Genomic DNA, 14,899 nt, shown 5'->3' with positions numbered 1-14,899 from the left:
TGAGGTCATCACAGACACACAGAGTGATCATCTACATCCTCATCATCTGCTCTAAAGCTGCAACAACGATCAATGAACGGAAGTTTGAAGCTTTTCAGGACGTTGTCCACTGTTTGTCCATCAAATGTCAGAATACACTGATTGATTAATCACAGGCAATCAATCAATAATGAAACAATCATCAGCTGCAGCTCTAGAAAACTCTCTGAACACAGACTGCACATGGCGTCTATTGACAGTGTTTAAAATCATGCCAAATGTCCTCTGTCATACTGGGCCTCGGCCACCAGGGGGCTGCTCGTGTGACCTGCAGGGAGCCTGTGAGGTCTGTCAGTGAAAGCAGGCGGTCCTTTCAAATCCTGTTTTCGGTGTCACTCTTCCTCCTGCTGTAAACCCCCCCTCCGCCTGGCGGTGGGGGGGCCTCCGTCCTGTGCACTGAAACCGCTGCAGTGTTTTTCCTCTAACTGAAAGTGAGAGTCTGGACTTTCCTGTCAACAGAAAAACACCCCCACAGCTGATTTAAAGGTGAACAGGAGCACCATGGTAACCATGTAATAACACACCGAACCAGCAGGCGGTGCAGTGAGTCAGCACAGGCTCTACTCCGCCCTCAGTCCAATCAGAGCGGAAGACTGAGAGTCAGCAGGGCTGCTGTGTGTATAGAAGCCTCCATCAGCAGCCTGCACGGTGATCTGCTGGATGAACTTCCTCCAGTGTGAACGGGGCCTCATCAGTTTCTCCCTGCTTGCAGTCATTGTGCTACTTCCTGTATTTGTGCTTCCAGCCAGGCTGAGCAAACAGTATCTCTCCTTCCAGCGTTAGTGCTAAACTAGGCTGTTTGTTGTGTTGGATAAACTCTAAATTATTCTATTACAAGTCCAAAGTAAATGAGCATGTGTCTCATTCAGCAGGTGTGAGCAAAGAGAAAGAGCTCGATGAAAAGCTTCAAGGCTGATCTGTGGGGGATTTAGAAAGAACTTCTAATCAGAACTCTCAGACCTCTGCGGCACACTGCTGAAACGAGCCCAAAATCAAAGACAAAGTGGAACACGTCACATGGCTGACAGCAAAGTCGTTCTGTTTTAGTGCTGTGATCTGTGTGGACTTGAAGTCAAACTGCAGATTCATTAAGTTGATTTTAGAACCAGAAGCCTTCCATGTCCGCCGCTGCAGATGGATGAGAAGCAGAACCGAGCGGCAGCTGGGAGGACAACGAAGACATAACGGAGTTTTCCAGGAAAAAAGGAAGATATTTGCGTTGTTGGGCTTTGGTGAATTCTACACAACAACCTGTTTGAAAAATCATACCACGGATCAAATATTCAAAATCAAACCTATATCTAACCCTGAGCCAGAGCCACCTGTGTGTTCTGAGGAGGCTCCGGTCCTTTAACATCTGTGACCATCAAACTGAACTCCTCCCTCTGAGGTCAGATCTAACACACTGTCTTGTAATTATTTGCATATTGGATTTATTGTAGACAAGATTTCACTGCACACAGTGTTAGTTGTATTATACATGACTTCAGTCTTCACTTCCTGGAGTTTACTTGAATGTTTATTAATGTCTAGAATTTATTAGGTTTTATTTTACTCTTACTACTTTACCTTATTTTATATTTCCAACCTGTTTTTTTTGAGTATACACGGAGCACCTGGAATGAAAGCACTTTCCCCCTGGGATCAATAAAGCATTTCTGGTTCTGATTCTGATTCTTTACAACAACGTTCAATCGGACCATTCATGTTTTTGCACTGTATTCATCCTGAACTGTAACTCTTCTGTTATAGATAAAGGTCAAACAGCAGTGTTGACTGGAGGACAGAGAAGTTACAGTGAAGACGCTGAGAAACACAGAGTATAAACAATGTAGGCTAACGAATCCAGCAGGGGGCAGTAACGCAACGTTGCGGCGCCAGCTGCAGTAAAATAAGACGAGGAAGAAGTAGGACCACCGTAGGTCGCCATTGTTGTTGTGGTCGGAGTGAGCGCATGCGTGTTAGGGGAGAGGTGGAGCTATGTCGTCATCGTTTCAGAAGAATCTCGTGTAAACACAGAAACGTGTGGTCGTGGTTTGTCCGTGATATCAAGGGAGCCGGGTTCAGATGTTCTGGTTCCGACCGGCCGCGTCGTGTGGACGAGGCCTCAGTGAGCGGATGTTCCGAAGCCAGATGATACAGGTCTGCGCTCGGAGGCCGGTTTGGTCCGAATGACTACCCGTAGACCACGTGACTGTTGTTGTCACACGCCGCGCCGCTGCTGCACGCGCATGCTGGACGCTCCGAAGCTAACGGACAATAACACGCGCTGTGGACGGACCTGGAGCCTCGCGGGACACAGTCCACTGTGGGAGACATGTGCTTCTCCACGGGGGACTCGGCGCTGACGCTGGCGGTGCCGCCTGTAGAAGCAGAAGCTACCGGGAGCTAGCATTAGCGGCTATGCGGCTAACTGGATCCGCCGGGTCCACAAACACCCGCCCGCTAAGGAACGGGTCCACGGCGTGATACGGAGCAGAGCGTGTTGTGTTCGTGCTGGACTCCACAGAACCAGGTTGTGGGAGTGTGGAGAAAACGGCAGGAGACGCGCCGGGGGTCGGTCCAGAGGACCAGCTTTCCAGCCGGGCTCGGTGAGTAGTGGATCCACAAAGGTGCTGTTTGGGTCGGACAGTGCGTGTTGTGCTTGTGGGGGTGCAGTGATGAGACGTGTGTTCTGCGAGCTGTCAGTCAGAACCACGTGGCCACAGTAGTCTGTACAGTAGGATGTAAACATTGTGGTGGAAACACGTGGAGTGGGTCGGGTCGGTACCGCTTCTCCTGAGGTGTGATGGATTTGAATCGGCTCGTGCTTTCATACAGATGTTACAGATGCAGCAGTTGTCATAGCGCTGTAAACTTAAACATGTTGACGCTGCGCCTGCGCAGAGTGTCTGACTGACGGATGCTCTCCTGTGTGAGGATGAAGTGATTTATGGAGCAGGTGGCCCAGGGCTCTAGAGTGCGACCATTTTGGGCGCACATGCGACCTAATTTCTCAAAGGTGCAACCAAAAAATATCAGAGGTCGCACTGGTACGACCAGCTGTAAGAGGGAGATACGTTCTCCGCGACTCTCAAAAGTCTCCAGCAACAGACACACATCAGGCCCATATTGTGGTCTAAACCAATCAGAGACGGTGAAGGGCGGGACCTCCGTGTGTGTGTCTTTGAAAACGTGTCTGCTGCGGTCAGCTGAGACCGAACATTCAGAGAATGACGCGGACATATGCTGCGCAGAGCTGATGCTGTGTGATAAAGCTTGTTCCATACTCCACGAGAACAGAGAGATATGAACAAAGTTCGTTTCGGCCCGGACTTTTTAAAACGTGTGTGCAGAACTCATACGACCCTCTCACTGCAGCGTGCAGCGCGCACACACACAGACAGACAGGTATTAAAGACGTTTAGTTTAAGTGAACATGCAGCGGAGGAGCAGGATTTGTTGCTACTATGCGGGTTTTGCTAATTTGCTGTTGACCTGAATGACGGATGATAACGAGCCGGTCATGTTGAGGGAGGGGGCGTGACGTGCGCGTAGCATTATAACAGAACAGCAGGTCTGAGGACAGTGTTATCTGACCTGTGTGGTTCATCCATGAAGGCTGAGTCACTGACTGACAGCAGTCAGCTGGTTTAAGGAGTTATAGAACATGGTTACATGATGAACGCCCATTTAAACAGTAGTGTTATTATCCTGCTATAGTAGAGCATTGTCTGCCAGTATGTTGTCTGCATACAGCTAAAACTGTAACAGAATGAAAAGTCTGTCAGCTGGAGCTCAGCTTTAGAAAGAGAGGAGACAGAGAGGAAGAGAGGTGAGGAAGATGAGAGAAAGAGATACTGTAGCTGCATTAGAAACGTGTTGAAGAAAACAAAATATATATCTCAATCACAACTATTAAATAAATAAAGGTGTATATGATTTTAATCATTTTTAATTCCCATTGGCAGATAGATAAGTGAGGAGTGACAGCCAGAAAATACAGAGAGAAAGCAAACAGGGAACTGAAGAGTGCTGTAACTTTGAATCTTCATCATGGATTTCTGACAGGCAGACCTGTTGGCTGGTTTGTCCATAATTTGAATAAGTACTATCGGTACATGTATTTATTTATTTGTATTTACCTGTGTTCATTAAACAAGGTCCAAAGTCAGTTTAGGATGATATGTGATTATTAAGCCCGTTCATATTTCCTAGAGATCAATTTTTGGACCTCAGTATTTCTAAAACTTTGGCTACAGCCCTGTGAGGCCGTCAGGTAAACAGTAGATGTAGCTGCAGATGATGAGAGAAGATGAAAAGAACTTCTGCGTTAGGATAGGTGTAAGTTAAGGCCTGATCGATAAAATATATGGACAGCAATTAAAAAACAAACTGCTGTGTGATGTGTGATGCGGTGCACCTAACTTTTGTGCCGGTGCACCCAAGAAAAAAAGGTTAGGCGCACCGGTGCAACCAGTGCAAAAAGTTAGTCTAGAGCCCTGTGGCCTGAGCCCGTGGCTGTGTCGTCACTGTGTCGTCACTGTAATCACTCTGATCTAGATGAACTGCATCGTGTCTCCAGCATGAAGCCACTGTTCCAGGCTGCAGGCCTTTATTGAGCATGTGCAGAAGTGCCCACTGTCTGTAGTGTGCGTGACGTCATGCATGACAGCAGTAACGGTGACAGGACATGAGGAAGGAGGTTTTTTAAATGTGTTATTAACAGAACAACAGAACAGAACAGACTCATTTTACTTTTATTTTTCTTTTTTTAAAAACGTTTTATTTTGGTCATTTTTGTCGGTGGGAACATAGAGAGACAACAATACAAGTGGAACTAAAACAGAGGTCGAGGGGGGTTAAATTTTTTTAAGAGTTTGGGAAGTGAGACATGTAATACAGTATGAGAAGAAATATCAGTTGCGAGAGCTGAACACACTTTCTGCATCGTTTCTCTCCAGTTTCCTTCTGTGAGTGTATTTGGTTCACAATATGAACACAGTGGTCAGCAGCAGGACAGGCTTTTTTTTTACTGGCAGCCATGAAAACCTTCAATAGGTATGTGTCTGCTGCGCTCATCCCAACAGGTAGAGACACACGTGTTGTAGTGGAAAAACCGAGCGACTTTGAAATGATGGTGGAAACCTCCTTCCAAAAGACCTGTGTACGTGGACATCAGCAGTCTCATGTCTTCCACATTGACTCCCCTTTCAAACCATGTGTGGTGTGAATGTGAGCATACCTTAAAGGAATGAGCGCTGTGTTTGAGGTGAAGGTGAACTGCTGAGTAAGTCTGATCTGTCGTGTGTGTCGTTTAATAGGCGGCATGTGTTCACCATGTGTAGCTGCTGATGTGGTTGTTGGTGAATGAGGACGGTTGCTTTGAGCGTCATAGATGTCGGTGTCATAGTATTTGTTGTGTTACTAGCGGTGGCTCGTGCAGGTGCCGGTAACATAAGAAGTGCATTTAGTTGGTGTGTGATTTCTGCATTTGGTGTTTTAGAGCATGCTCATAAGGGCATTAGGTATTAGGGCAGCAGTGGCTCAGTGGTAGAGCAGGGTTGTCCAATAACCGGAAGGTCAGCGGTTCGACCCCAGCTCCTCCCTAGTCATCGTTGCGTGTCCTCGGGCAAGGCACTTTACCCGCATTGCCTCCAGTGCACTCACTGGTGCGTGAATGCGTACGAATGAATCGGCGGTGGTCGGAGAGGCCGTAGGCGCACCTTGGCAGCCACGTCTCCGTCAGTCTCCCCCTGGAGCTGTGGCTACCACTGGTAGCTCACCACTGCCACTGTGTGAATGTGGTGTGAAAGAATAATGCATCTCAATGTAGGCGCTTTGAGTGCCTGCCCAACAGAGCAGAAAACCGCAATATTATTATTATTATTATTATTAGGTGGTGCTGGGTAATGATGTTGTGTTGTTGATGTGTGTTTGGTAGTTGTAGCTGCAGTGTGAGTTGTGTCTGTTGTGCATTTATTGAGTTGTCGAGTATGCGCTTGTATGTGAACATTGTGTTTTGGGAACAGTCAAAGGGGATCGATTGTGGGTTTCAGGTAGGGGTGTGCGATTTGACGATAAATGATCGTGAAGGATTTGAAGGAATCGGCGATCTACTAGAACGGGCGTGTGTGTGTGTGTGTGCAGTGGGAGGGCCGTGTGTGTACATCAGATGCAGACAGAGGCAGCAGCTGATGACGTCACCAAAACAATAACGCAGGCATTTGATGAAGAGGCTCCACATGAGGACTCTAGTAAACGGTGGACAGAGGTGACAGCAGCAGCTGCGTTTGTCCTTAGATATGATTCCCATTAAAGTTTGATCATTTGTTCTAAATCACATTGAACTTTAGGAGTTACTTAAGTCTCAACACAGAAACATGCAAATTAGAGTCAATGTAAAAACAAATTGTGATTAAAATCGAGATTGTGATTTTACGATTAAAGAATCGTGACATAACATTTTGACCCCTAGTGTCAGGTGAGAGTCCTGCAAGATAGCAGACAGAGGCGTCCATATGGAGCATAGGAGTAGTAGCAGGTGTGCAGAGTGCGTGTCGATTGTGGTGTGTCTTATGTTGTGTGGGAGGTTTGTACGTGTCAGTACTCGTCCTTTGAGTGTGTGTCGAGGTGTCGGCTCATAGCGGAGTGTTTTTGCCAGGCCCTATGCCTTTGACTGTGTTTGCAGAGGTAGTTGTGGTGAACTTTGGTGCCTGTTGGTTGTGTTAAAGGTAGGGTAGGCGAATTTGAAAACTCAGCGAGAGTCAGCCAGAGTTGGAAAGTAAACACACGCCCCTTTGTGTCGGAGCTCACCCCGAAGCCACGCCTCCCAACCAGTCTCTGGTGCACGCAGGGCAGGAAGAGAGCGACAACCAGCCAATACTCTGCACAGGGGCGCCTCGGAGGATCGGCCGATGTTTTTTTATAGCTTCCACAGACGATTCATATTGTTTGTTTTAAAGCGAAACTGCCGAACTAATCGGTTGCTGATTGTAAAGAGAAGTTACACTAATGTAACAAAAAGAGCATCAGAAATCCATCAGAACGGAGCTGTTTAGACTGTCATGACAATATCAGATACAGGTCACATTCGTGCCAAAAAATCGGATTTGGGTCACTTTAGCCTGCAGCTTGTAGCCTGTGTGAGAAATGATGCAAATTCATCGCATGATTTTTCAGACAGCAGTTCAGGTGGGACCGATGCTCCTGGGTTTGTCAGCGTGTCTATAAGAGAGAACAATGTGTGAGCATTGTCGCTCCTGTCTGAGAAATAGGATGGTTTTAGGATCGGAGCATAGTTTTTGCCCTTTTTGGTTTGGTTTGAGTTTTAACCAGTGCGGCATGTCTCCAAGGTTGCAAGTGAAAGTGCTTACGAGGTCGTCAACAGGAGCCGTGGGCAGGGTTGGCGACGGTACAAAAGTGTGGGTGAACAGCGCACAGGTTAGGGTTAGGGTTACAACCAAGCGTCACCTAAAATGCCTTTGTATAAAGCCACGAATTCCAAATCATTTGGCTGCCAAAGACGTAACATTCGGGAGCGCTAAATGTAATCTACTACAACCTTTGTCCTGTGTGTGGTCTGAGACAGGTTGTGGGTGTCTGTGGCTTTCTTTTCCTTCCTCATGACACATAATTTGGGTGGAGGAGCAGGTGGCTGAATGTGTGTTTGTGCTTCCAGATTTTTGGAACAGCTCTGATTGGCCCCTCTTGGTATTAACTGCACCCGCATGTAGAGCGATACGTTTGACTCCTGGGTGGTCTGACATGACCCGGGGGAGTAGTCCACTTGCGCCGCACGTTGTATTCTGTGCTTCTTGTTTTTATCGACTGCAGCACGTGTTTACAGTCAGCTCAGACAGCGGTTCATATTGGTTTCTGATCACACGTCTTTGTGCGTTTGTCACAGCGGCGGAACAGCAGGAGACACGAGGAGGCGAGAAGAGGACACGATGAGCCCGGCGGGGCTCAGGAGGACCTCTGACATCAGGAGGCAGCAGCGGTGGCTGAAGAAAAGCAGAAGGCAGTGCACAGATGTGAGTACATGTATAGTGGATCTGTTGGGTGAAGGGGAACCCTGCAGGGTGCGTGTTGTCTTTGAGTGTCCTAAAAAGCACCACACAAGTTTGATGTAGTGTTACGATCAGTATTGTTGTATGTTACATATGTTCAAGATTCAAGATGGTCGCCTGCAAACTTCAGGATGATGTTGTCTGTGTGGGAGGCCACGCACTCATGGGTGAACAGGGTGTAGAGGACACAGCCCTGCGGTGTGCCAACGTTTGTTAGGATACTGGCTGAAGTCCTGTTTCCCATCCTGACAGACTGAGGCCTGTCAGTCACAGAGGACCGGGTGTAGTCTGAGGGGTCTTGAATGCGGAGCATCCTGATGTAGGAGTCTTTATTCTCCAGGTGCGAGAGGAAGATGCGCAGGACTAGTCGGTGGGTCGTCGTTAGGGTTTGAATGGGAGCGAAGCCTGCTAGGAAGTAGGGGTGGAACGGTTCACTAATACCCCGGGAGCGGGATTTGGGCCTATCCAGATGTTTTTTTTCTGAGCATAAACACCTCGAATCCGGCAGCATCCAGTTTGATTTCAATCCGGCTAGACCCACCCACGAGAGGCGGATCTAGCCGGATTGGCTCAAATGTGGCTCAGGTGTGAACACAAATGCGGCTAGCGAATCCGGCTAGCGACACGCTACTTCCGGTTCACGGGCCGCGACACGGAGCTGGAACGACTTTCTCCAGTGCGAACGGGGCCTAAATCCACGGTTCCGAGGTCACGGTTTTCGGTTCGGTTCTGTTGACATTGTTGAGGTTTTTTCTACTTTGAACACTCTGGAAACACCAGATGAGCATAAAATACAGCCTATTTATCCAACATTCAACACATTTAAGCATCAACTCAGTGTTTCCATAATTCGGGCTCGAAGCGTACCGAGATGTGTATTAGCAGCGGACTCGAACGTCCTCCATCGGAGACGGTGGCGTGACCCTTTGACCCAGGTTGTCCTAGATGTTGTTTGATGACAGCCCAGTTTGATAGACGAGTGTCGTTTAAGTCCTGATATGTGTCATGGAGTCCAATTGAAGAAGGGTTAGGGTTTTGATAATTGTGAAGCACGCACCGTGTATATGTGTGCGTCTGTCACATGAGGAGAACGGAGGATGAGAGGATGACAGAAGAGGGAACGTCAGAGCGCGGGAGAGCGTTGTTTAGCAGGGCGCACGTCTTGAACATCCTGTAGGCGGTGAGGTCGTGGACGGTGAACGAGGAGGGTCACTTTGGGTGTCGTCAGCGTCGGCGGCATAGCGTGTGTCCATGCGGAGCGTAGACGACGTGCTCCGTGTGATGTTCTGTGGGAGGTTTGCGTGTTGTTAGTGTGCGTGCTGTGGGCAGGCCTCCTTTGAGCGCGTGCCTTTTGCGATGAGCTGCTGCGTGAAGGAGGCGTGTTGTCGGGAAGGCGAGCTCGTACGCCCACGTGTAGGTTTGTCATCGTCCTGACTTGTGCGACAACAGATAGAAGATCAGTGCAGCAGACCTCTGGTCTGTGTGAACGTGCGGATGAGCGTCTGCAATAATACATCCCGTCTGGCGGTGTTTAATGTGCGTCCAGCCACTGTAACACCGTGATCATTACCGGGATTAGTTTTTATCGCCACCTTGCGGACAGACTCTCTCTCCTCTGTGCGCCGCGTTTCTCCTTCCAGAAGCCGTTTGGCAGCCGCTCATCTAAACTGTCCACGGTCGCCGTGCTTCCTCCCTCTGTCTGTGCGTCGTGCACCCGAAGAAGCTCTCGGCTTCTCCACATTCATCACGGCCACAATAAATTCCGACCAATCACAGCACGGTCGCTGCACAGCACCGAGAAAAAGTTCTGCCCGGGCCACGTGTCCGAGAGAGAAACGAGGTCATTTTGTGGGAGTGACGCTGGCAGTGAGGAGCGAGTTGCGTGTTCTGGCGGAGTACGGATCCAGCTTTAGTGTTGACGTGGATGTGTTGTCTGTGTTGCTTATGTATAACTCTTACCTGTGAGAGGGTACGAGATGAGAGAGCCAGGATTATCGATGGCTGCTGTCACCGTGAGTTTCAGCTGGTCAGTGTGTTTGTGAGCGTGGCAGAGATGTGGTGAAAGACGTGCGTCCTGTCGATGTGTTTTTGTCTTTATCGATGCGTGTCTGTGGTCCTTTCAGGTGACAGAAGGGGCGTCACAGCGGGGACGTCCAGAGAGCACAGCGGCTGGATCCGAGGTCACGCCCGTGGAGGAGGAGAGAAGGGGCCAGGAGGAGCACGGCAGAGGTCAGGAGGAGGTGCTGCCATGGGGAGGTGAAAGCATAGAGCAGATGAAGCCAGGCTACTTGTGTGTATTGTAGAGTCTGGGTCAGAGTGTGTGTTGAGTGTGGAGGTTGTGTGTGTGTGTGTGTGTGCGCGCGCGCGCGCGCTGTGTGCATGTGTCACTTGAGTGTGTGCTGGGTGCACGTGTCACTTGAGTGTGTGCTGGTTAGGAAGTGTGTTTGTTAGAGCTGTGTAGGCAGTAGCTGTAATGTGTGTGTGTGTGATTGTGTAGACAACATGTTAGTAGTCAGCATCACCACAGGTTTGTTGTTGTTGTTGTTGTTGTTGTTGAAACATGTGTACAGTGTAGTGCCTTTACATGTGGTGTCTGTGTGTATTAGAAAATGTATGTGTGTAGGTTGTTATGCATACATATGTATATGTGTATACATGCTCATGGACTTCATCAGCCCCTGCTGCTCATCTGTGCTACTTATGGACTGATGATATATAGATATCATTACAATATACTCACTGTTTCATCTGCTGCATGTTTGCTCCTCTATCTCTCTTCTCTCTCTCCCTCCCTCTCTCCTCTCTCTCTGTCTCTCTCTCCCTCCCTCCATCCTGTCTCTCTCTCTCCCTCTCTCTCTCCCTCTCTCTCCCTCCCTCCTTCATCCTCTCTGACTAGCAGCAGGACTGGTTCCCCCTTAAGTTAAGTAATATGCGCTGTATAATAATAAAATAATAATGAAAGTGAATTGAATGTTTGTGTTTTATTGCAGTCTAAGCCATGTAAAGTGTTAGTTTGATATGTGTAATTTTCTGTAATGTTTGTGTGACTTAGTGTAATAAAGCTTGTTTTACTTTGAGGAAAACAGTGAAGTGCGTGATTGTTGGACTTAGTCTTGTTTTGGCCGGCGCCTCCCGGGCCGGCCCGTCCGCCTCCGCCTCCGCCTCCAAGTCCAAGTCAAAGTCTAAGTCGTTGGCGTTGGTGAGTCTCCAGGAGTCTCGAGCGTCTCGAGTCTCGTGATTCGTCTCGTCTCTGCTCTGCGAGGCGAGGCGAGGCGGTTTACAAGTACTGATGACAAGTACTTGATCCGAGACACCGAGACGACACCAGGGAGACGCAGCATTCCGGCCAACTTTGACTTGACTTGACTCACGCAGCATTCCGGCCAACATTCGGGTACGCAGCATTGTCGCACAGCCTCCCAACCGACATGAGCCGCACTCTGCGGGTAGTCCCAACCGGGAATCGAACTGACGCTCGACTACTACCACACAAGCAGCTTCACCTCCGCAGCTTTGCCTCCGCAGCCACTGTGCCGACAACAGAACCGGTACACAGGCTCCACTTGTCCTTCACCTGCGGGACAACACGTTGTGACATCACCAACAGCTGAACAAACACACACTGACAACTGCTTCAAAGACCGACCGCAAACTTTATTAGGGCATCAGCCAGGGCACACAACACAATTACAACACTGTCCGTGCACAGCTCACAGGAACAGGCAACACACATTACACGCTGCACAGTACAGTCACAACAACACCTAGGTGACACTAACATTACACAGCACATTATCACAATAACAACACACAACTAAGTCTCACTGACATTACACAGTACAGCATCTACACAACACTACACTACACAAACACTATGGCTGCACAGCCAACATACAACAACAACACAAGGGTTCCTTTATTCATTACAATTCAGTTCAGTATCATTTATACAGCAAATATTACAATCACAAGTTGTCTCAGAGCGCTTCACAGGAACCCCCCTAAGAGCACTGTGGCAAGGACACACTGCCTTTAAGACCAGGACCCGTCAGCTGAAGGGGGACCAGTCCTGCTGCTAGTCAGAGAGGATGAAGGAGGGAGGGAGGGAGGGAGAGAGAGGGAGAGAGAGAGAGGGAGAGAGAGAGAGAGAGAGAGAGAGAGAGAGAGAGACAGAGGGGGGGGGAGGGAAAGAGAAAGAGGATGAAGGAAGGAGGGAGGGGGAGAGAGAGAGAGAGAGAGAGAGAGAGAGGATGGAGGGAGGGAGGGAGGGGGAGAGAGAGAGAGAGAGAGAGACAGAGGGGGGGAGGGAGGAGCAAACATGATACAGTACAGAGCAAACATGCAGCAGATCAAACAGTCATTATATTTCAATGATATCTATATATCGTCAGTCCATAAGTAGCAAAGATGAGCAGCAGGGGCTGATGAGGTCCATGAGCACAGGAGAGATCAGGGGCCGGACTGCAGGTCAGCATGCAGGTCTGAGACCTGAGAGAGAGAGAGAGAGAGAGAGCAAGGCACAGAACTACAAGACACTAAACACAGATTATGAGACACTATTACCCAGTATGATCCAGACTAAGGAGAGTAGAGGAGAGGTCAGAGGGTGAGGGGGAACCTGCTCAGAGGATCATGTTTGTGCCCTGACAGCGTAGGCCTAGAGCAGCATAGCTGTGCTACACACTAGGTCTAAGGCTAACTGTACGCCTTACTAAACAGAAAAGTTTTAAGTCTAGTCTTAAAGGTGGAGGCGGTGTCTGCCTCTCGGACCCACATTGGTAACTGCTTCCATAATAGCGGTGCCTGATAGCTGAAAGCTCGTCCTCCCATTCTGCTTCTATGAATCCTAGGAACTACAAGTAAACCTGACCTCACACATCTGACTGTCCTGTTAGGAACATATGGTACAATCAGCTCCTGCACATACAATGGACCAAGTCCATGAAGAGCCTTGTACGTTACAACAAGGATCTTCAAGTGTATTCTTGAGTCCACTGGGAGCCACTGAAGAGACGCTACAACAGGACACATATGATCCTTTGGCTGCTTCCTGTCACAACTCCAGCTGCTGCTTCTGGGTCAGCTGCAGACTGTTGATGGAGGAATGTGGACATCCTAACAATAAAGAGTTAGGGTTCAAAGACACCTGCAACAGCACACTTCATGTCACCCACACACTTACACTACTGAACACACAATACACACATAACACACAACGTGTCCTCAGGTAAGCCACCGCCCTCTCCTTCCCAACGCTCCAGGAGGCGTGGTCTAACCTGCTGCTCCCCCGCCCACATCCCAACACCCAACAAACCGACAACACACTCATTAACAACACTAACATTATTCAGCAGCGACAAACACAACACTTACATTGATGACAAACACAACCCAGGCGCAGTCCAGTGCTGAAGATAAGAGATGAAGATGATCAAGCTCTTCACTCCTACATCTGCACAAATGTACACAAAAACACAAGTACACACATTACATAACACGTCACAACTGGACTGACCACAACACGACAACAATGACAATCCCTCACCTGACCCACCGCTGCTACAGCTGCTGACGCTGGCTGTCACACTTCTGTTACCATAACAACCCGGGCCTACCACACAAAGACATCAACTTTAACACTTCAGGACTACACATCTATCTGCTTACACAAACTCATCTCTGACAACACACTCATGCTCACAGACACAACACACACCTGCATTATGACATCACTGAGAAGCTTCATCACACTCTTCTCCTGGACCTACACAACACACATTCCACTCAATTACATGTGCTTGGGCAACAGCTTGCTGCCTAATCACTACTTTCACCTGTTACAATGAAGGCACTGGACTGATGATTTGTCAGGATCATTTTACAACCATGTGGAGGTTTAGAGTCAAAAACACGTCAGGGCCACTGTCATCAATTCATCATTATCGGCTAAATGCCATAAATAATCCGGATTCATTTTTTGGCCAATATCAATCGACCCTGATTACAACACAGGAGTGATGGCTGCTGGAAAAGTGCCTCTGTACACCTGTTTAGATATTCCATTCAATAATAATACAATATATTATATATACCTATACAAACACATACCTACTGACACTGGTACACTACAGCTGCTCGTCTGGTTAATAACATAAACTACACACACATCCGCACATGCCTGTCACACTGGTTAACAGGCTTCAGCCTCAGCTCCTGTCAAACCAACCAAACACACTCGGTTTATAATAGGGATGTCCCGATCCGATCACGTGATCGCAAATCGGGCCCGATTACGTGATTTCAGACTCGATCGGAATCGGATGTTACCTCCCGATCAGGACTCGGATATATATTTATTAGGGCTCTCAATGTTAACGCCTTCTGTGCAGGGTGGCTATGACCAGGCCCGTCGCAATAAACTATAAATCAATTCATTGCACGATAAATTAAATGGGCTCGATAAGTTTTTCGGCCGCGATAAATTACATTTGCACGCTGGTTTGTTTTCCTCTCTCTCTCTCTCTCTCTCTCTGCCAAACAGTCTGGATGACAAAAGGCGTCACTCCGGTGCGTCGTAGCGTATAAAGGCCGTCAGACTTTATATGTCCCGCGGCTTCTGTCTTAAAATGTGTCAAACCAACAGGTAGTTCTTATTTTTTAACTCATTGTGTAACGTTTACGGGATGTTCTGAGCAGACCACGGTCAGCTCGCTGTCTGCGTCGCCACGGTGCGTCACAGCGCTGCAGGGCTTGGACGTTACAGCGACACAGAGAGCTGTGAAGCTGCACAACACCGTTTCAACACTTTG

The 14,899-nt window shown here is 48.5% G+C and overlaps 1 long non-coding RNA gene across 1 annotated transcript; it reads left to right on the top strand.

The window, feature by feature from the left end:
* The first annotated feature begins 2,005 nt into the window (after window positions 1-2,005).
* LOC114431850 (uncharacterized) lies at window positions 2,006-10,775 on the top strand. The gene is made up of 3 exons (XR_003670196.1): window positions 2,006-2,630; window positions 7,928-8,054; window positions 10,214-10,775. It is a non-coding gene; the product is annotated as an uncharacterized LOC114431850 (long non-coding RNA).
* The last annotated feature ends 4,124 nt before the right edge of the window (window positions 10,776-14,899 follow it).

This window comes from Parambassis ranga, chromosome 2 (assembly GCF_900634625.1).
Source record: "Parambassis ranga chromosome 2, fParRan2.1, whole genome shotgun sequence".
NCBI classification, from domain to species: Eukaryota; Metazoa; Chordata; class Actinopteri; family Ambassidae; genus Parambassis; species Parambassis ranga.
This window is presented reverse-complemented; position numbering and strand designations above follow the sequence as displayed.